The sequence below is a fragment of the Lygodium microphyllum genome, chromosome 14 (assembly GCF_053477565.2).
Source record: "Lygodium microphyllum isolate KBCC chromosome 14, Lygodium_microphyllum_v1.1.10, whole genome shotgun sequence".
Classification (NCBI taxonomy): domain Eukaryota; kingdom Viridiplantae; phylum Streptophyta; class Polypodiopsida; order Schizaeales; family Lygodiaceae; genus Lygodium; species Lygodium microphyllum.
In genome coordinates, this window is record NC_141148.1 from 108,475,020 (window position 1) to 108,498,191 (window position 23,172).

Below are 23,172 nucleotides of genomic sequence, written 5' to 3' on the forward strand. Positions count from 1 at the left end.
CTTGCACTTTTGGCCTCTTCTCCTATTCTTTCTTCAGTCAGGCTACCTTTTTTCCGCCTTTGCCCTGCATCTTTTTTATTTCCTTTTGCTTTCTTCGTGTTGGGGTTAACATGGAGTGACCATGGGATAACATTTTAGCATGGATTAACGGGAAAGAATAGACATAATGTAGGTATGTTGATGCATTTTGATGGATGTGGGAGACTATTCAATTTCAATGCCAAGACAGTAATGCATAGGACCAGAGTCTGTGATAGCAAACTGTGAAGATATGATAGATTTGGCTTTGGACATTGCATGAGGAGAGTTGCTAAGAATAGGAATGACATCAACATAGAGACCTAGGATAACGATGATGTTGCTGTGAAGAAGAGTATAAATGTTATGAACTATTTCTAACCACCGAAAGCCATGGTGTATTAGGTGAGAATGAATATGAGTGTACCACTACCTTGGTGCTTATTTTAGGCCAAAAAGAGCTTTATGCTGTAGATAGACATGTGTAGGAAATTTTGGATTAACAAAGTTTGGTGGTTGAGACATATAGATTTTTTCTTCTAAGTGACCATGTAAGAAGGCAATTTTGACATCAATATGGTGAAGAATTAATTTGAAATGAGTTGCTATGGAGAGTAATACCCGTAAGGAGGTTAAAGATAGTACAAGAGAGAATGTACTTCCGTAATGGACGCCTTCAATTTCTTCGAAACCATGAGCTACAAGTCGAGCTATGTACTTGTCAATGGAGCCATCTGGTTTGAGATTTTTGTGAAGTACCCATTTGTAGCTAATTGTAAATTCTCCAAGAGGAAGGGGAACCAATTTCCAGGTGTTATTGTGAAAAAGAGATTTGTATTCATCAAGCATTGTAGCTTGCCATTGAGAGGCTTGAGGACTTTGAAGTTCTTGAGTGATAGAAGGGTAGATTGGGGGACTCGGGAATAGTGATTGGAGGCGAATCTTGAGCTTGTCCTAGGGCAATGTTGGCTTGAAGATGAATGTCATCTAAGCTTTTGAAGTAAGGAGTTGATTGTGATTGTACCTCTTCAGTGTCGAAGTCAGAAGTGCTGAATAGAGTAATGGGCATTGATGGAGAAGTTGGAGATGGAGACCATAGAGTGGTAACAATGAGAGCATTAGGGGAAGAATTTCTTGAAGTTGAAGACATTACTACTATGCAAGCAGACCTTCAAAGTTTGTGTCCTTCAGTGGAAGAGGATGGAAGTAATTTATGAGAGGAGTCATGGAGAGGATCACAATTTTCTTGAGGATATTGATCTTGTGGGAGTGAAGGAACAAGAGCTCTCTGTTTACATAGAGTTTTAGCTATGGATAATGAACTGGAATGCTTTGGAAGAGAGAGAGTATCAAGCTGAGGTGAAGTCTGAATATGGTGGTTGTTTATCGTTGTTGTTTGTTGGTGTGGAGGATGATTAGCAATAGACACCGTTGTTTGCTATTGCGTGGCAGGGATTAAAGTTGCCATGTGGACTAGATGCATCATGGCAGAAATTGATGGCACCATGTGGATTGTTTTGGCCGCCTCAGTTGGCATGATTGGCACTGCCAGCTCAGTTGTCATATTTAGATTACTTGAATTTTTGATAAGCTGTTATGTGACTCATTAATGATAGATTATTTTGGATTTGAGGCTTGTTCATATGAACTAGCGAATCTTGGCCCTTTTGATTGAGATAAGGACAATGATAATAATGGAGAAGATAATCTATGGATAGAAATAGGAAGACAGGATTTTGTAGAAGATATGGTGGGTCCTATTGAAGGCATGTTGAATGTTGATATTGTGTTATCATAAGGAACAACAGGATAAGGTGTGAGAGATTGAGGGTGTGTGGTGTTTGCGGGAAGAAGATTAATTTCATGAAATGTGACACTTCTACCATAAATAAAGACCTTGTCATTTGGATCATAAAATCTATAGGCTTTGTGACCATGTGGCTCACCATATCTTGTAAAATTAATTGTGAGGCTATGGGAGAGAATTTTTTTTGATTTGTGATTTGGGTTGACAAGAAAGGTACTGTATCAAAAGACCTTTAGATATGATAAGTTAAGAAGGTGACCAAACCACAATCTGTAAGGAGTATTATTGTATAGAGAGTTTGAGTACAACCTGTTTTGAAGATATGTTGCATGGCTCTTGTGGCATTTAGTATAGTACAATTATTGCGTTCAACAACTCCATTTTGTTGTGGATGATGTGGTATGGTAAGCTCATGTTGAATGCCAAAGGCTTTGCAATAATCTTTGAACTAATTTGAAATATATTCTCCTCCATTGTCTATACGAAGAGCTTTGAGTCGTAACTCATGCTTATTTTCAACTGCTTCCTTGTATTCTTAGAACTTGGAGAAGACTTGTGACTTCCTTGTTAGAAAATATACAACAGTATATCTTGAATATGTCAAGATTGTGGGAGAGAAGGAAGGAGTCTCACTTGTAGCTTTCTTGTTTGCACCATGGGGGAATACACACAAAGGTGGAGGCTGAAAACAGTTTTCCTCTTCTTAGTTGTGTAAGCCAAAAGAACTCTAGTACATAGAAATAGAAGAACCCTATATATGGTTCTCAAACCAAACTCAACTAACTAAGGAGGCATACTAACTGAGCCATGAACTAGAGTAGATAAGGATAGTTGTCATCTAGCTATTATTCATGGGCGGTGTACCAACCGCATCTGTCTGACACGTCGGTGACATAAATGCACAACGGTCACCCTAGAATATCACGAGTGGAGCTCGATATCTCAACACTCCCCCTCGAGCTCAATCCCAATTCCTGCACACCAAGCAGGTCTCTGAACTTGAGCAGCTTCTCTACGCCCAATGCCTTTGTGAATATGTCAGCTACCTGATCCTCTGTGCTGACATAAACTAGATCAATAAGACCTAGTAAAACCCTCTCCCGCACATAGTGATAATGCACCTCAATGTGCTTTGTTCTAGCATGATAGACTGAGTTATTTTCCAAGTGTATACTACTCATGTTGTCACAATAAATAACAACTGGCCCATCTGTAGGCTGATGCATATCATAAAGTAGCTTATGCAACCAAGCTACCTCACATGCAGCCATTGATGCACCCCTATACTCAGCCTCTGTGCTCGACAAGGCAACTGTAGGCTGTTTCTTGCTACTCCAAGTGATTGCAACACTTCCAAAAGAGTACACATATCCACTGGTAGATCGTCTATTAGAAATACTACCAGCCCAATCAGCATCAGTGTATCCATGCAACTGCATCTCAACCCCAGTCTCATAAAATAGTCCATACTGCAATGTGGACTTCACATATCTAAGTATGCGTCTAGCCGCATCCAAATGCGATTTCCTTGGAGCCTGCATAAACTGACTTACCAATCCAATAGTATAGCTCAAATATGGCCTGGTAATAGTCATATAAATCAAGCTTCCTACTATGCGTCTGTACATAGTAGAGTCTTCCAGAAGCTCACATGCATCTGCGCTCAGCTTCACATTCTGCTCCAAAGGAACTGAAATAGGCTTATAGCCTGTCATCCCATATTTGGACAGCATGTCCAATCCATACTGCCTCTGCAAGAGTTGTATCCCACTTGGTGATCTAATCACCTCAATGCCTAAGAAATAACATAGCTCTCCTAAATCCTTCATCGCAAACTTCTGCTTCAATAGCATTTTCACATGAAGGATATCTTCATCATTGTCACCTGTCATAATCAAATCATCAACATAAATGACAAGTAGCATAATACCTTTCTCTATTTTTCTCACATAAAGTGAGAAATCTGCCTTGGAAATCTGAAAGCCAATAGTGACAAGATATTGTCCTATCTTGTCAAACCATGCTCTAGGTGCTTGCTTCAAGCCATACAAGGCTTTCTTCAACCTGCAAACAAACTCACGATGAACAACATGCACATAACCTGGTGCCTGCTCCATATAGATCTCTTCTTGCAAATCACCATGCAAGAAGGCATTCTTTACATCCGTCTGATGTGAAGACCATTCCTTTGATGCAGCCATAGCAATGATTGCTCTTACGGTTGCCATCCTTGCAACCGGACTGAATGTTTCTTCATAGTCAATGCCATATGTTTGTGCATACCCCTTGACTACTAATCTTGCCTTGTATCTGTTCACAGAACCATCTGCATTGTGCTTCACATTATAAACCCACTTACAGCCAATTGCATTCTTACCTTTAGGCAAAGGTACCAATTCACATGTAGCATTTGCTTCCAAGGCATCCATTTCTTCATCCATGGCTTTCTCCCATTTTTCTTTTCCCATGGCTTGCTCAAAAGAAGTGGGTTCTGGTTCCTGTATCACTTTGACCATATATGCATAGTGAATGGTTGTAAATCCATCATATTTCAGTCTATCCATAGGATATCTAGCTCTGGTAGACCTGCGCAAAGTAGATTCACTCCCAAGTGCTCTCAAAACATCCGTGGTCTTCCTTACTCCACGTGTAACAATAGAAGGAATACCCAACTCATCATCAATGCTCTGTTCTGAGCCACTGGATTCACCATCCACATAAGAATGACCTGCATTCACATCAAACATGGGCTGATCTACCTTCTCTTTTCCTTTTCGTGACATCTGAATACCACTATCTACATTGCTTTGAGAAGATTCTCCTGATCTCAATCTGCCTCTCCATGGCAAAGAATGTGAACCACTACTAGAGGACGCTCCAGGTCCACTAATATTTTGGGACTGCTACTGTGAATTCTATGCAGCATTACCATTTTGTGCATCTACATCATCAATCACATTTACTAGTTTATACCAGCTACTCATGTCATCAAAAACAACATCTCTGCTCACTGTAAACTTACGAGTAGAAGGGTTATAGCATCTATACCCTTTCTACTCTGTAGAGAGTAACCAATAAAGATGCACTTCTCAGCTTTTGGATCCAACTTGGATCTCAACTCATCTAGCACATGAATATAGGCAATGCAACCAAAAATCTTCAAATGAGAAATATCTAGTTTCCTACCAGTATACCTCTCCTCTGGAGTCATTCCATGTATTGCTGCAGTGGGAGTCATGTTCATTATGTAGACTGCTGTAGCAACTGCTTTAGCCCAATAAAAATCTGGCAGGTCTTTTTCATTGAGCATGGCACGAGATACCTCTCCAATATGCCTGTTTTTTCTTTCTGCAATTCCATTTTGCTGTGGGGTATGACTGCATGAATATTGTTGCATTATGCCATGCTCCTGTAAGAACCTTGCAAACTCATTTGAGAGGTACTCTCCCCCTCCATCTGACCTTAGGCATTTTATTTGCAGGCCTGTTTCTTTTTCAACCACAGCTTTAAGAGTTTTGAAATGCCCAAAAACTTCACTTTTCTTTTTCATAAAATACATCCAAACTTTTCTGCTATAGTCATCAATAAAAGTGACAAAATAATGACAGCCTCCAAGAGATGCAGCTTTAGTAGTCCACACATCAGAGTGGATTAATTCCAATGGTTTCTTACTCTTTTGAACATGTCTAGGAAATGGTTTCCTTGCCTATTTTCCAAACTGACAAGCTTCACATATCTTATGCATTTCTACAACCTTAAATTTTGGCAATCCTGCAACAATATTTTGGGCCTGCATTGATTTAAGTCGATGTACATTAACATGACCAATGCGTTTATGCCAGATATCAATATCTGCAACTACACCGGTCCCATATGCAAACATTACTACACTCAATTCAGACATGTCTGCATCCAACATAAACATTATGCCCTTCTTCTTTCCTTTTGCTATCAAGCGACCTTTATTTTTCATATGCTCAACAAAGCATCCATGAGGATTAAATCTGACTTGCAACCCCTGCTCAACCATTTGACCAGCAGAAACCAGATTCTTGGTGATATTCGGGACATGAAATACATCGGACAGGTATTTCTTTTTCCCATCCTGCATAGACAAAGGAATTTTTCCAATCTGCATAATAGGATGTGCAGTATCATCATCAGTCTCCACAAATCCTGGTTTTCCCATTTTCCTTGCATCCTTCATCCATTCTGCATGACCTGTCATGTGGTTCGAGGCACCTGAGTCAACATACCATACACCGTTTCTTTCTTTTGCACTTGTCACAGAATTGTTCATATGCTGCACCATAAACAAATGCTCATTTCTGTCACCACCCTGTCTACTAGAAGATGCATAATTCCCTTGTTGCAATTTTCCATTCATGATGTCATTCTGCTTTTTATAGTAGTCTTTAGCCATATGACCCATTTTACCACAGTAGTAGCATTCAACATTACTGTTTGTATTTTGGCCTCTTTGCCATCCACCACGACCTCTTTGGCTCCCCCTGCCTCTAGAGTTACCACGTCCTCCTCCATAGGACTGGTTTTCTTGAGCTTGTTGCATATTCTGATTTCTACCACGACCTCCAGATCGGCCTCCTCTACCTCTGCCTCTACCTCTTCTAGCATTTGAGTAGAAGACAGCTTCTTTTGCAGTTCCTCCTGAAGAAGATGCACCACCATTTCTCTGCTCCTCAGAAAGTAGAAGAGCAATCAACTCCTCAAAATCAGGAAATCTTTCACGGACGGAAATTGATGTTCGGAACTGTGCATAATCCTTTCCTAGACCATTCAAGGTCACAAAAACTAAATCATCATCTTCCACTGGCGACCCAATGGAAGCAAGTGCATCTGCAATCTTCTTCACCTTCATGTGGTAGTCATTGATGCTCATATTTTCTCTTTGCACATTATGCAACTCTTGCTTGAGCTACATTTTCCTGGCTTGCGTATTTGTGCTATACATTTTTGAAAAAGTATCCCATGCCTCCTTTGGCGTACTTGCATCCTGAATATGCACAATTATAGAGTCTGAAATACTGATAGACAGCCAGTACATAACTTTCCTGGCTCTCTCATGCCATGGTTTAAATGCCTGCATTTGCTATTGATTTGAAACATCAGGAAGAACTGGTTCTTCTTCATTTCCTGCAATGAATTCCCAATATCCTTTTCCCATAAGGAAATTTGTCATTCTGAACTTCCATGCTTGGAAGTTGTTTTTGTCAAGCTTTTCAGTGACAATCTGTGAAAGAGAATCAAACGCCATTACAGAACACTGCAAAAAGTTCTATCACTGCAAAGAACACAACTTCAGCCTCACAAGGGCTAATCTACAAAACTGACAAAAGTGGTATTTGACCACACAGTCACTTCCTAGTGACAATTTTGCATCAACAGGCAACAGGGATGATTCTTAACTCCCAATGTCTCTGCGCACAGGCATACGATGCAATTTCTATAGTAACTTTTCACCGACCTGTAGAACAGTGGTCGCACAGCATAAAATAGGGCCTTTTCTTGAGTGCGTGCAAAAAAACTTCCGCCTCCAAAACAGGCCCCGAAATGGCCTCAAATCAAAAAAACAAGGTCACCTAGGGCTAAAGCTCTGTCCCGCAGCATATGCTGCCCTCTTGCTTCACCGCGAAGGGCGTCTCAACCTGAGACAATGCACTCTTGCAATTTTCGGTTGTGCTACCTGCAGATATCTGCTCCCAAAACAGAAAATGAAAGCAACACTGCTCCTCTTACCAGAACACCACGAGCTTGGCTTGCTTTCTTGAGCTCCTTACCACGAACAAGGCTCTGATACCATGTCAAGATTGTGGGAGAGAAGGAAGGAGTCTCACTTGTAGCTTTCTTGTTTGCACAATGGGGAAATACACACAAAGGTGGAGGCTAAAAACAGTTTTCCTCTTCTTAGTTGTGTAAGCCAAAAGAACTCTAGTACATAGAAATAGAAGAACCCTATATATGGGTCTCAAACCAAACTCAACTAACTAAGGTGGCATACTAACTAAGCCACGAACTAGAGTAGATAAGGATAGCTATCATCTAGCTATTATACATGGGCGATGTACCAACCGCATCTGTAACTGGCACGTCGATGACATAAATGCACAATGGTCACCCTGGCATATCACGAGTGGAGCTCAATATCTCAACAGAATAATCATCAATAAGCACCATAAAGTATTTTGCTCTAGCGAGAGATACATGATTTATTGGTCCACAAATGTCGGAGTGTACTAATTGAAGAGGTTGAGTCATAATGGAATAAGATTTGGGAAAAGAGATTTGTAGCTTTATTGAGAGCACAAGCTTGACAAAATGGAAGTTGAGAGAGGAAAGGTGGAATACTGTAGACAAGTTTCTTGTGAATAAGTTTTTGGAGAACATTTTGAGAGGCATGACCAAGTCTAGAGTGCCATATGAGTGTGTTTTGTGGTGTAATTGTGAGTGAAGCGGAGTTAGTTGGGAGTTAGTTGAAGCATTTAAAGAAGGTTGTAGAAGTAAATACCCAAATGTATAAAGCCGACATAGTTTGGGGTAGGTAAGTTTGAGAGAAGGTGAGAGTAGCTATAAGATGCAGTGGTCTTTGTAGAAGTGAGCAGTGAGAGAGGATTGAGAAGTGATCTCACCGATACTTAACAGATTTTCTTGAGATTGGGAACATAATAGACTTTATGTACCTTGATTATGTGATTTGAGGGAAGCTCCACTTGAATGGTGCCATAGCCCTAAGCTTGTTGAATGCTTTTGTCCCTCATGTCAACACTGAGTGGAGTGGAGATCTCTTTGAAGTCGACTAACCATTCCTTATGAAAAGTCATATGATGAGTAACTCTAGAGTCTAGAAACCATTTATATTCTTCTTTGGAGTTTGAAGAAGGTGCCCAAACACTTGTGGCTAGTAGGTTGATGATAGTTTCTAGTTGCTCTTCTATGTCATAATTGCCAATGCTAACAAAGTGAGCCTGACCTTTTGATTGATTGTTTGTTGAATCTATTTTTTTGACGACAATCCTTTTCAATATGACCTTGTCATTTGCAAGCATTACATATGAGATGATAATGAGGGTTTCTTGACAAACTAGATCCCATATTCCCCAATATTGTTGACGAATTTCCAAATACCTTTTGTAGTGGATATTGTTCTTACTACTTGTACTTATCAATCTCCACAATGGACAAGTATTTCCATTCTTGCAGCAGCTGCATCTCTTTGCATCCAATCTTCCTTGTCTGCTCCTTGTTCAGGGAAATCTTCCTTGCCATTGATAATATTCCATAGGTTTGCTTAAGATAGGTAAAGTTCCATCCTTAGCTTCCACACTTGATGGTTTCTTCCATTGAGTTTGTTGATCTTGATGTGTCGGTTGTAGGAGGTAGTAGCATTGACTAGAGCCCTTGGAAGAATGAGAGTGTGGGAGGTAGTAGCATTGACTAGAGCCATTGGAAGAATGAGAGTGAAGGAGGACTAGTGGTTTGTGATTTTGAGGAGAATATGATAAGCTAGAAAGATAGGTCATGGTGCTCTGATACCATGTAGTGAGAACCAAGAACTTGTAGATAAGATAATACTGTACACAATAAGGGAAAGAGATAGAGGCAATATAGAAATGGAGTGAACTGCAATTGAACATTTCATTACTAGTAGTTATATATATACACGGTACATTAAATGAGGTAGGTGAGCCTCATCTCTAAATATCTAAGATATTTACAAAGTGGATATCTATGAGATCCTTTTGTCCACATACTGACTTGTCCTTATCTTATCTAAACTTTTATCATTATCCACAACTTTATCTTTACATGGATTTGCTGCAATTTCAAGTCTTTTCATAGGAATTGTAGGCATAAACCACCACGTTTCCTTAACCTCATCCTTTCTTACTTCATAATCATATTTATAGCAACATTGACATGTTACCACTCATATTTTAGCTTAGTTTTTGAGGTTTCATCTTCTAGTTGATTAGTCAATTTCTCCTACAACACAGGCTAGTAGCTTTTAAGAATAACTCAAATTTTTGACTTTCCAATCACTACTAGTTATACACATCCAAGTGAGCATAGCGGCTTTCAAATTCACACAACAAGGCTGTAGTAGTAAGACCCTTATAAGGTTTTTCCACCCAATCTATAAACATCTTCCGCATAACTAATCATGTGTCTTCAAGGAAAAACTACTCTTTGAGAGCCTTCTAAAAGGTAACCTGATTAGCATTTATTTGATAGAATTTAGCAAACCATTCTTGTAATGCATGCACAACAAGATAGTAAAAATACTGACTCCATGCAAACTAAAAAAACACCATGAAAAATCATCTTATTAGCATATACCCATAGATAGTTTGATATATTCTACCCATCAAACTACTTCATCTCATGTCCCACATCCTGCAAAGCATGCATAATTGCAACATTAAGTTTTTTAGAATTGTGTCTTCTTTGTTATTGTTGATCATGCTATTGCTTTGACTACAATAGGAAGACCACTTGCTACATAATCTCTCCTAAGCCAACACTTGATGATGAATCCCCCATGATTACATTACTTATGTCGGTCTTCATGTTGGGTTCACCAATGTTGGAGCATGTAGGATTGAAGGCCTAGCCTAGGGGGTAAGAGATAGAAGGGTGTAGGGATATTGAGACATGGAACAATATAAAAGAAAGAGAATTTAGAATTTGGAAGCTTTAATGGCAATAAATAGAGGCGAAACTGAGCAACTTCATTTCATATAGCTCATCAGAGCAATCAATCTGTAATACATATGATAGATCTTATTAATATGACCACAGCACAAAGGCATATGCACACACTTGGAATGATTTCCCAACACAAACTTAGACTATCGCTTAGTATACACACTAATACATGAATGATCTCTACTGAATATAATCCAAAAGTTGTAGATAATACCTCACAATATCATGTATACGTCAATATGTTGATGGAACATGATAGGTGACACCACTATAGAAAAGACATGAATAGGAAATCATAAAAGCACTTCAGCCTTATAATTATAGTTTTACTAGTACAGTATAACATGGTATAGATGGCCCCAATGTTGGGATAAAGGACAATGCCCATGTCTGCCCCCATAAGGGCCACGCTATACATAGTAGATATACCTATCTGAAATTATTATTGAGGTACACTCTTCAGTACCACAAATCATGTGTCTCTATCTCCTCTCTCTCAACTTGCATCTCTACACACAAGTCCATTGCAGCTAACTCAACAAATTGGTATCAAATCTTGGTTCAAACAATCAGGAGCTTGGCATTTCTTTAAGTGCATGAGCTTGAAGTTAAAGAAGAATTCACTATGAAGAGTCTGCAAGTAGGGCAACAAGGTTGAAGCTTCTTCTTGAAGCTTGAAGCTTCCCTCTTCATTTTGAGCTTATTGGCAGCCATCGTTGGCCACTTGGGGACCCTCCCCATCATCTCCAACACTTGGACTAGCATTCCAATCCCTTCACGGCTGAAGGCGCCATCAACATGGGTATGTAGATCTAGTTTTCAGCATGCTCAGGACCTACAATAGCTGCTCCTCTTCATTTAGCATCATGGTTATGCTCTAGACTTTGCATCTAATGCTTAGGATTGAGCATTGAAGTGTAGTATTACACTTGGGGCTGATATACATTTAGCTTCAGGTTTGAAATACACAATATTTAGATCTATAATAAACAAGGCAGCACCTGCTCCCTTGAGATTGATACTCATTTGATGGCTATTGGATGTTAGTGGATGTTGGATGTCTCAAGGATCATGTGGCATTGCCTAGAGGTCATTTGGAGCTAATCTTGGCAATCATTTTGCACAATTTCTAGACTTTCTTGTGGCTGGATTACATAGTCCACAGCTTGCAATTAACAAGCAGCTTTGTTTTCTTTAATGACATTGGTCCTTGGACATGCATGTTGATGCGTATACATGCTCAGATGATGTCAAGGCACTGAGGAATGATATGCCTATGTATTGAAGTCATGTGGGCTGATTTTGACTGAGATTTCACTGAGTTTTGATAGAGATTTGGATGTTGGAATAACAGGGTTGAATGACATTTTGACTGCATATACAGTATGTCTTGCTTCTAGACTTGGTCCTCAAGCATTCTATGCCATGTATTCATGCTTATGGTTGATGTTACATGCTTGGATTTGATTCTTGAATGCATTTGAGCAGTGATTCATTTTTTGGATCAGCTTTACTTACAAGTATATTGATGTATATTCATGATAGTTTCTTGCATATCTAGGACAACATACCTCACTATCAGGAAATTTGATATGTTTCTATGCAAGAACATTATGGTGATGTTTTGAGCAGCTTTGTATCATCTTTGGAGCTCAATCTCAATCAATCTAGGAGGTTATTTCAGTTCTAAATTTTTAGGATAGATTTTTCTTGAATATTTGTGGGATTGCACTCTTGAATTGCAGGACAGCCACATGTATTGTCAAGAATTTCTATACTACACTCTTGAATTGCAAGGCAAACACTTGTATTGTTAGGAATTTCAAGACTACACTCTATTTCTATCAAGAAATTGGTATGTTTACTATCATTGAATGCTTTTGAGGCATATTGGCCAATGAAATAATGTATGTTCTTTCTATACATACTTGGGGATATTCCTAACATACTACTGAGTGGATTTTGGAGCTTCCATTGCTTGGCATTAGCTGTCATTTAGTGTCATATAGTTATTTGGCCGTGAATCATGGCTGGTAGTAGTGACAATCATCTTATGTGTATCAAGAAGCTTGAAGGAGCACACAACTTTATAGTTTGGCAAAATTTGTGCTATAACATATTGTTGCACCAGAAGAAAGCAAAGCTAATTAAAGTAAAGGAAACAAAACTAGATGATGTAGAGCAAGATGACTGGGATGAGCTGAATGAGCTTGCATGCTCAACCATTGAGCTATTGATTTCTGATGCCTTGATGTTTAACATTCAAGGGTTGGATTCTGCTTATGACATTTGGAAGCGATTGGAAGAGTTGTATGCCCAGAAGAGTGCTACAAGAAAAGTCTACTAGTTGAAGAAACTCATGGATTTACATATGAAAGAGGGTACTGCAATGTCTACTCACCTTAGTGAGTTTAACTCCATTTTCAACCAGCTTACCACTTTGAAGTTCAATATTTATGACAAGTTCAAAGCTACATTCTTGCTTGGCACTCTGCCAAAGAGCTGGGATACCTTTAGGACTGCTATGAGAAATTCTAATGCTATGCTTTTGTATATGCTAATGTAGAGGGTGCTCTACTCATGGAAGAAATAAATCGGCAGAACAATGCATGCACTAGGTCTTCCAATGCTTTGCATATTAGAGGTAGATCACAAGAAAAAGGCAAATCTGATAGCAAGGGACGTAGTAAATCACGTAGTAAGGATGTTGAATGCCATCATTGTGGCAAGAAGGGTCACTTCAAACGTGACTGCTATAAATGAAAGAAAGAGAAAGAGAAGGGCAAGAAGATGGATTACAACAAGAAAGAGAAGAAAGATAGTCAAGTAAAGATCGAAGAGGTGAATGTAGTTAGCCATGCGAGCGATAGTGGGAATGATGTACTCTATGTCTCTTCATGTTTCAGTGCACATGCTTTGATAGCCAATACAGATGATGACATGCACACTTGGATTCTAGATTCAGGTGCCTCTTTTCATGTCACCCCTCACTATGAGTGATTTACAGACTATACAGGAGGTTGACATGGTGTTATCCATCTTGGGGACAATTATGCATGTGACATTGCAGGCATTGGTAGTGTGCAACTGTAGTTTCAGCATGGATTTGTCTTCACTCTTTAAAATGTAAGGAGTGTACCGTAGCTCAAGAAGATCTTGATTAGTACTCGTCAGCTAGATAATGATGGTTTTCATACCACCTTTGGTGATGGAAAATGGAAGATTTGTAAGGGATCTAGGGTTATTGCTAGAGGTTGCAAGAGTGCTACTTTGTATCCACTTCATGTATCTAGTGTGTGTGACCATGTTGTCATCGTGACTTGAGCAGCCAAGTGTTTCCTTGTGGCATGGCTGGTTGGGACACATGAGTCAAATTGGAATGAAAGTAATTTCTCATTTTGGTTACTTGCCTTGTCTTTGTTATGCTAATTTTGAGCACTATGATAATTGTTTATATGGTAAGCATGCGTACACATCTCATAAAAATCCCTTTTCACTGAAATCTTTGCCTCTAGAGTTAGTACATTTTGATGTATGTCAAATGCTAGGATTATCTCTAGGAGAAAAGAAATACTTTGTCACATTTGTCGATGATGCTACATGGAAGGAATGGGTTTACCCGATTTGTAGCAAGGACAAAGTGCTTGATAGGTTTAAAAATTCTTGGCATTGGTAGAGAATTAGATTGATAAGACAATTAAGTGTCATTGCTCTAAAAATGATGGGGAGTATGTATCCAAAGCCTTTCAGGAATTTTGTGACAGCAAGGGGATAAAGAGGGAGCTCACTGCCCCTCATAATCCACCCAAAATGGAGTTGCAGAGTCTATGAACTGGACCATAGAAGATAAGGTTTGTACGATGCTATCTCATGCTACATTACCCCGTGGTTTTTAGGGAGAGACTGTTATGACAACCATTCATTTGATTAATAGGTCAATGAATAGGTCTTTGGGGGAGAGAGTCCCTCAGGAAGAGTGGTCGAGCAAGCCACCTTCTTATGCTCATTTGCAAGTGTTTGGATGTGTGAGGCTTTTGTGCACATACAAAAAGAAGAATGTGGTACTTGGGACTTGGTGCAGCTACCTAAAGGGCAGAAAACTCTTCCATGCAAGTGGGTTTACAAGATGAAGGTCACTTCTTGTTCTTCGCCAAAGTACAAAGCACAGTTAGTTGCAAAGGGATACAAGTAGGAAGATAGAATTGACTTTGATGAGATCTTCTCGCCTGTAGTCAAGATGCCTACTCTTAGAACCATTTTGGGCTTGGTTTTATAGCTGAAGATATGGAGCTCATATAGATGGATGTAAAGATTGCATCTTACATGGTGATCTACATGAGGACATATATATACAGTAGCCTGAAGGTTTTGTTACTAAAGGTAAAGAGACAATGGTTTGTAAGCTCAAACAGAGTTTTTATGGGCCGAAACAAGCACCGAGGGAATGTTATCATAAGTTTGATACTTTCATGTAGTCTTAGGAATTTGAAGTTAAGTTGATCATTGTTTGTACACTAAGAAGGCAATAGATGGCATCCTAATTATCTTGGTTCTATATGTTGATGACATGTTGATTGCTGGCAGGGATACTCATGACTTGGATTCATTGAAGCAAAGTCTTCATGGAAGCTTTGACATGAAGGATCTTGGTGATGCCAATCACATACTTGGGATGCAGATACTCAGAGATAGATCGAAGGGGTTATTCTATCTATCTCAGCAGGAGTATATATCCAAGATTTTGCAACATTTCAATATGAAGGGGAGGATTTTCATTGCCTCCATATGTGAAACTCAGTGCAGAGGGACAACCCTACATCTGATGATGAAAAGACTGAAATGGCCAAGATTTTGTATGGTTCAACCATTGGCAGTTTTATGTCTGCTATGGTTGCTACATATGTTGACATTGCCTTTGCAGTGGAAGTGGTTAGCAAGTACATGGCAAACCCTGGCAAGAAGCATTAGGAACCAGTGAAAGGTGTTATGAGATATCTCAAGGGCATAATATTTTTGTATCTACTTGGTAAGCAGAAGACATCTATCGTTGGCTTTACGGATGTAGACTATGCTGGACATACAGACTGCAGGAAGTCCACTTTAGGGTATGTGTTTACCTTCACAGGAGGATCTATTTCTTGGATATCTAGGTTGCAGAAGTGTGTTGCACTATCTACTATGGAGACAAAGTATGTGGCTGCCATTGAGGCATGCAAAGAGGCCTAATGGCAGTTACATTGGTTAATGAGCTTGGGATTACTGAGGTTCCTATGCTCTCCACTATGATAGTCAAAGTGCTATCATGTTAGCATAGAACCCTGTCTTTCATGCAAAGAAAAAACACATACAGGTGAAGTATCATTTCATCAAAGAGGTACTTGACAACAAGAGCATTTAGCTAGTTGAGGTGCACACACTGACGATAACCGTGCAAACCTTCTCATCAAGAAGGGTCTTCCAATAGAGAGGTTTGCCCATTGCTAGTGGTAGATGATGTGCTTTGGATAAGTATAGCCTCTTCAGCTTTGTACATACTTAGACTTAGCTGATTCTTTTCCTCTACCTTTGGGCACATTTCCTTAGGTTGTTGGGATAAAGGTAGTGCCGTGTCTGCCCATAAGGGTCAGGCTGTACATAGTACATATACCTATCTAAAATCATTATTGAGATACACTCTTTAGTACCACAAATTGTGTGTCTCTATCTCTTCTCTCTCTCAACTTGCATCTCTACACAGAAGCTCCATTGCAACTAACTCAACACCCAAATCCAAGAAAAACCATATCTTTGTTGTCTATACTATGTCTACCAATGGTAAAGATCAAGAATCAAGCAGCAAAACTCAAGAGAAGCTCTGTTTGAGCATCAAACCACCATTTCCAACTCACTACCCTATTCTTGACTATTATTAATAGCCCAAAATAGTCCACATGAAGAGCATAAATCCATCAAAATGCCTCTTTGATGTTCAAAGAAGGTTCCCATGATTTTTTGGACTAAGAATCAAGTGAGAGATTGCCTCAAAGATCTTGTAAGAGATCAAGATCTTCACGAACAACTTGCGACATTCTCTTCCCATATTTTTTCGTGTTCTAAAAATAGTTCCAATACTCTCCTCTCTCCTCTCTAGTGCATGCGTCTTTAGCCCACTTACTTGATTTGGCTCTTTCTCCCACCTTTTTCTTGTATCCTCTCCTAGTTAACATGCCATCACCTTCACTTTTGTGGCTATGTTAGATGAACAACAACCACCTAATTAGTCCTATTGGTGCCCCTAAATCTATGCTAAATGGTCTTCTTGATCTTTGTTTCATTCTTCACCACATAGCCCATAAAACTTAAGTGACTACTAATCACTACTCAAAGCTACATGGTCATTAACTCCCAAGACTACTAGACTAACTTGTATTATTATGACCAAGAAGTTTATCACTTACCATTCTGGAGACAAAGCATGAACTCTTCCACAAGAGAGAGCATACCCCATTTTTACATTCCATAAAACATCCCATGACATTAGTGGCTTTGGAAAGTGCATTTGAGTCGTTGAAAGAAAAGATGGTGGCTAGTGTGGTGGAAGGCCACTTGTAAAAAGTGAAAAGATGTTGCAAACAAGTGACTAAAGCCATTAAAATATTACCGAATAAAAATAATTGATCACCTCACCTTTGTATCACATCTTAAACCTAAAGTGGTGCCTAGACTTGAGCCGATTTATGTGAAAGAATTTCGAATACAATATATTATCTTGTTTATATTGGACATGTATGTGCAATAATTATATCTCAACCTTGTTTTTATTGGACTCATATGTGGAATAGTTGTATCCCAAGTTTTGAAGACGCGAAGTTGTGGTGTTTTCAATTAAATTGTAATAATAGACATGAGATCCCTAATATTTAAACTACAATAGCCTTAAAGCTTTGATTAATATAGCATGACCACTCATCAATTTATATACAAGTTATTCAAAGTTGGAGCAATAGATACATGGAGGAATTTTCAATATGTGATTGGACCAACTTGGATACTCATAGTGACATCAATGTTATCAATAGGCATTTCTAATTATACATTGAAGTACAAATTCATCCCTCCCTTGATTCTTAGATGTTTATGTTGATGATGAACACGATTATAAAGATGATTTTGTTAATGATCATGAAATTAATGATGAAGATGGTGAATATGTGGTTGGGAAACATTGGAAATGGAGTTTCAAAGAACCCCTCCACGGTGTGTTTAAGAGTGAGATGATAGCGGGGTACAACCCTTAGATGCACCATAGAGGGGTTTTAGGGGTTCACTAATGTAAATACTCTATATCATATGTGTTTGAAGCCTATTCAATTTTTATGAACTTTCATTTGAATCCATGTGATATCCTTATATTGTTATGGATTATCCCTCCTTCCCCCCTCCCCCTATAAAGAGGTGGAAAGACATTAGTATTTTTGGGGGAAAAACAAGGGAAAAAATACTAGCTACACTAGCTTAATATTAAAAAATATAAAAGATTTATTATTTTTCATAATTGTGCAAGAATCCAAAATTTCTTTTATCTTCACCTTCTTGTTTTTCTTTCATGGCTATTCTGACCTTCTCTCTCTTCTTTCTATCTTTATTTGTCTTCTGTAGTCTTTTCTCTCATCTCTTTCTCCTCTAGTTCCCTTCTTGACAAGTGGCATCAGAGATATAGGCTTGTGATCCATTTTTAGTCACCTTTCATATCCATTTCACATGTATTTCTCTAATACAATCTATCTTACCACACATATAGTAGGTACATGCTTGGTTTATGAATAGTACTGACTAGAAATCCCTCTATAGGTAGTAAACACTACATTTGGATTTGTTCATAGGAGATTTGGATAATTTTGGTGGGATCAAGATCCAACTTAGAAATTCTTCACTTTTCAAAGAAAAAATTTGGCAGTATTTTGGTAAAAGAAGGCCTACAAGAGTTAGAGAAGGTTTAAACTGTAGTCACTCTTTCAAGAGAGCTTCTTTTTCCTCATCCTGAAATTTTTACTTGGAGTTTTCAGCCAAAAATCCTAGTGTCTCCCCTTGATCTGCATCATCTAGCAACAATGGATGATACAAAGACTACTTGAACTCATTTGCTTCATGTTGACAACCATTTTTTTGAGAAACAAGGGATTCATGTGGTGAAGAAGAAGAAGAAGAATGGATGACGGATGCTTGTCCAATGAAGACCGGATTGCTCCGTGGTTCAAGAGGAATGAAGATTGCTGATTTGGACTGTCATGGACATTAATGGCTGCTGGAAATCAGTCCTGAGACATGGCAAATAAAAACCCGCAACCCGCAAAGAACGGTAATTCCATTTTTACAAAGGAAATTGATGTTCTATGCAATTCGCTTCATGAGTATTTGTTCCCATGGGATGATGATGCATTACGCTGATGTTTGCTATGAGTTTGATCAGTTTATGCTCAGAAAATCAGAAAATCATAAGTGTTGTGACTGAAATTAATAGTGTAAAACCCGTAAAACACGCGAAATATGGGAAAATTGAGTGTTTTTTATATATTAATGGAAAATATAATAAGACACACCAACTAAATTTGTGTTTTTGCTGCAAATAAATCTAAGGGTCACAGCCCACAACTCATTTTGTATTTTCAGTCATTTAATATTGCGAAAAAATAACAAGAAAAATAGGAAAAATTTATAAAAATAGGGGAAAAATGGATTTTGAGTGCCAAAAGTTAAGGAAAAATAAGAACCATGTTTGTGTATGTATGGGGGGTCTCAAGTATGAGGTTTAGCCTCAGTTCAGACCTACCTTTATGTTTTAGTGAGTTTTTCTTGCTTTTTATACAAAAAAAAACATGGAAAAATATTACCCTAAACCTATGCACCGTGCACAATCTAAACGGTGAAGGGGTAGAGAGAATGAGAGTGGTGTTTAAATGCTGAATGAAATGATGAAAAGCTTGCTGGTTTTATGCATATCATATAGATCGGTCATTAATTTAAAATAAGAACTTAGTAGCACGAGGGTTTCTCGGTGCTAGGTTCATGCAACACCGCATACGAGCGATAGTCAAAATCATTGAAAGAATGTTTTTGCACTAAGCACAACGCTGATTTTCTTAATTGTTTGAGCACATGGACTCTAGATCGTGACCAACATTGAGTGAGTAATGTTGTCCAAGCTGTAGGCTAGGCGTTGGGTCTAAGGGGAAAGGAAGTGAGGAAAATGGTACATTCTGGATACGATAAATTGGTACCTTGAGTGGAAATATGTGCGATATTGTGTTATATATATTTACCGACGCATCGAGGGGCCAATCCCCAAGGTGTAGGAGAGTCGTAGTGAGATAGCAGCAGTCAGTCGTGGGAGGACCTCCTATGTTTGTACTTCGTGCCATTTGGCAATGTGTTGGGACTCCTAATTGGGTTAGAGTTGGACTACGAGACGTGATACAAATGCAAGATATTTAGAAAGGCAATGTATGATGTATGTGTCATCGACGCTCCTGGCCGCGAGGCCGTGGGGTTGTTGAGCGCATGATAGAGATCCGGCTAGTGCATGAGCCAGTGCCAGCCTGTTTTAGGTCCTATCATGAGCGTAGTGACCCAAGGAGAACAGAGCATCAGCCTCAGGTCCTGTCTCGGTACCCAAGAACCTACCAAGCCCTCACAAGGCGACACTTAATCCCTTTCTGATGCTCACTTTTATTTTCGCTCCAACCTTCCTTAGTTTCTTCTTTTCCAGCAAGACGCCACCCTTAGGAAGACAAGGCATCGGCCTCGGGTCTGGCTCGTCCCCAGGAACCTATCAAGCCCTCGCAAGGTGATAATCAACGACTTATAAATTTTCCTTTCTTTTCCTTTCTATTTTTATAGGGGGTTAGAACCCTTTTTTACACACCTTTATATATATTTATTATCTTTAAGGTATTCAGGGTTTCTCTTCCTTTATCATCATTATTTTTCTTCTGGCAAGATTCTCTAACTACCTCACAACTAACAAGAACTCCTAGAATGGCTGCCTAGTAGTCTAGCAGAACAGGGCACTAGAACTACCTTCTAAAACAAGTCTTTTGATGTCTGCCAATGTCTTTACAGGAGGCAACGACTACTCGGACCTCCCTCAAACATACCTAACCTAAACTTGGGACTTCATGCCTTGGACGCCGATCCCCAACAAGAAAAGAAAATCCCCTACAAGCACACAGACACATATAGCATAAAACATGGTACTCATAAAGGAGAAATATCACCTAGATAGGGCCACGAGAATCTTCCACGCAACAAGGGCTCCTTCCAAGCTCTTCTTCCGAACCTGTCTAGCACAAAACTAAAACAAGAAACCATTAACCGCACCTGCACTAAACAGAAAACTAGCTCCCTTGGCCTAATGAAATAAAACATTCAAAACCTCGCAAAACGAGCCCTCTTGCCCTAACGAGATCAAACAGAATAACACCTACACATCCCTCCCTGAAATAGTACAGATATACAATAATAGGCCCCTTTCCAAGGAGGAAAAACACAACGAGCTCGCAGCCCTAAACTAAATGCATAAGGTTATGACCCATCCCTCCTGCATATATAGCAAGAGGCGTACGCATAATATGTTGTCTAATCAGCCTATGGATCCAAGATAATAACGGTAGATTGGTCTCGGCTACTCTTTGCATCACCCATATCAACCATCGTCTGCCATATATTGCATGCTCTGATAACATTCCCCACAAGCGACCGGGTCCTGTCTCATCATTGATAACAATATCCAAACTAGGACCATAGTTAAAGAAAAGGTCTTCTTCATAAGCAAGATTTTCCAATGAATCCGCAAACTGATTCCAATAACGTGGAATCAGCTGAAAAGACACTCTCTCAAACTCCTCAAGTAGGGTAATTGCAGTACGATGATACATACAAAGGATGGGATTCTGCACTGTGTATGTCCCATCTAGTTGGTTCAAGATCAACTGTGAATCTCCTTTTACTAACAACCAACGAATCCCACCTTGTTTGGCAATAAGAAGACGTATCCCTGTTGAGTTCAATGAAGAAGGTGGAATGGAGCTGTTAGTTCATCCTCTCAACATGCTAATTAGCCTTATTTTTAAACTCTACTCCCTGCAAATTAGCTAATAGAGCCGTAGACCTATTTTTCCCTATCTTGATAATCTTGTAGGGGCCATCCCATCTAGGTTCCAGCTTCCCTGGAAACAACTCCCTACGTGCATCGTAGTATAGAACTAATTTCCCTTTTTTAAAGGTATACTTCTTTGCTTTAAGGTCATGCAACTGCTGTTGAGAATCAACAATCACACTCAACAAAACAACCTCTTTGTATGGAGCTTCAGGGTCAAGGATATGCAGGCTAACTTATCCCATATGCACAATAGTGTCTACTACAGTTTCCTACTTTCCTATAAAGCATTGTACTTACTTCCTTTCTTAATGCAATGATAGTACTCTTTTCTTTTCAGTGAAGTGTCAATGTCATTGTCCACATACACAAGATTGTGTTTATGAGTCCAAGTCTCAATCTTGGAACCTAATTCACTTGTGTAACAAACAGTGTCCTTGTCTTCTCCATCATGAGTCCACACTTCTCATTTCATCCTCCATAGCTTCCAGTTTTGCCATGCTCTAGATCCCGCATTTCTCACAACTGCTTCATTCGACATTTAGCCACCTCCTGGTGCAATAAACTCTGCAACTTCAGTTCATCCAGGTGGGCTATGGTCGTGAAACGTTCAAAGAGGGAATCCTTATCTCCCAAAGAGTGGTTAATTGCCAACCGTATGGTTGGCAACTCAATCTCGAGGGGTAACACACACTCTTCCCCATACACTAATTTAAATGGATTATGGCCGATAGCTCGCTTGAATGTTGTATTATACGCCCATACTGCCACATACAACTTCATGTCCTAGTCTTGTTTATTCTCAGAGACTATTTTAGACAAGATACCCACAAGCTGCTTATTAGTACTTTCGACTTGTCCATTTGCTTGCAGATTATAAGGGGTCGTTTTATTGTGCTTGATTTGCCAAGCTTCAGTCAAGCTTTTGATCACTTTGTTCAAAAAATGGGTTCCACGGTCCGATACTAATTCTTTCGGTGCACCGAAACGGCAGATAATCTGCTCTAAAAGAAAACTTATAGTCTCTTTTGCATTGTCCTGCCTCATCGCCTACGCTTCTGACCATTTTGTAAAATAATCAGTTGCTACTATAATGTAACTCTTCTGAGTAGTAGATGACGGGGTGATAGGACCCACAAAATCAATGCCCCACTTCTCAAATGGAAGGATAGCCATGATAGGCGTAAGTGGGTGTTTTCTATTCTCTCTACTATCATGTCTTTGACAGGTATCACATCTCTTAACATACTCAAAAGAATCTTGGAAGATGGACGGCCACCAATATCCAGCTCTTAAAGCTTTCTGCACCGTCAACCGTCCAACGAAGTGCCCTCCACATGCAGAGTCATGGCACTCTTCCAAGATAAAAGGAACCTCGTCAGGCATCACACATCGGCGATAGATATCATCAACACCCTACCGATATAGTGTTCCTATGATCAAGGAAAACTTCAAAGCCTGTTGTTTGATTTTCCTCTTTTCAGCTTTT

General features: G+C 39.3%; 1 pseudogene; it reads left to right on the plus strand.

Annotated features, from left to right (window-relative positions):
* The first annotated feature begins 711 nt into the window (after window positions 1-711).
* The window catches only part of LOC148025964 (COP9 signalosome complex subunit 8 pseudogene), a 60,794-nt pseudogene continuing 38,333 nt past the window's right edge, over window positions 712-23,172 (plus strand).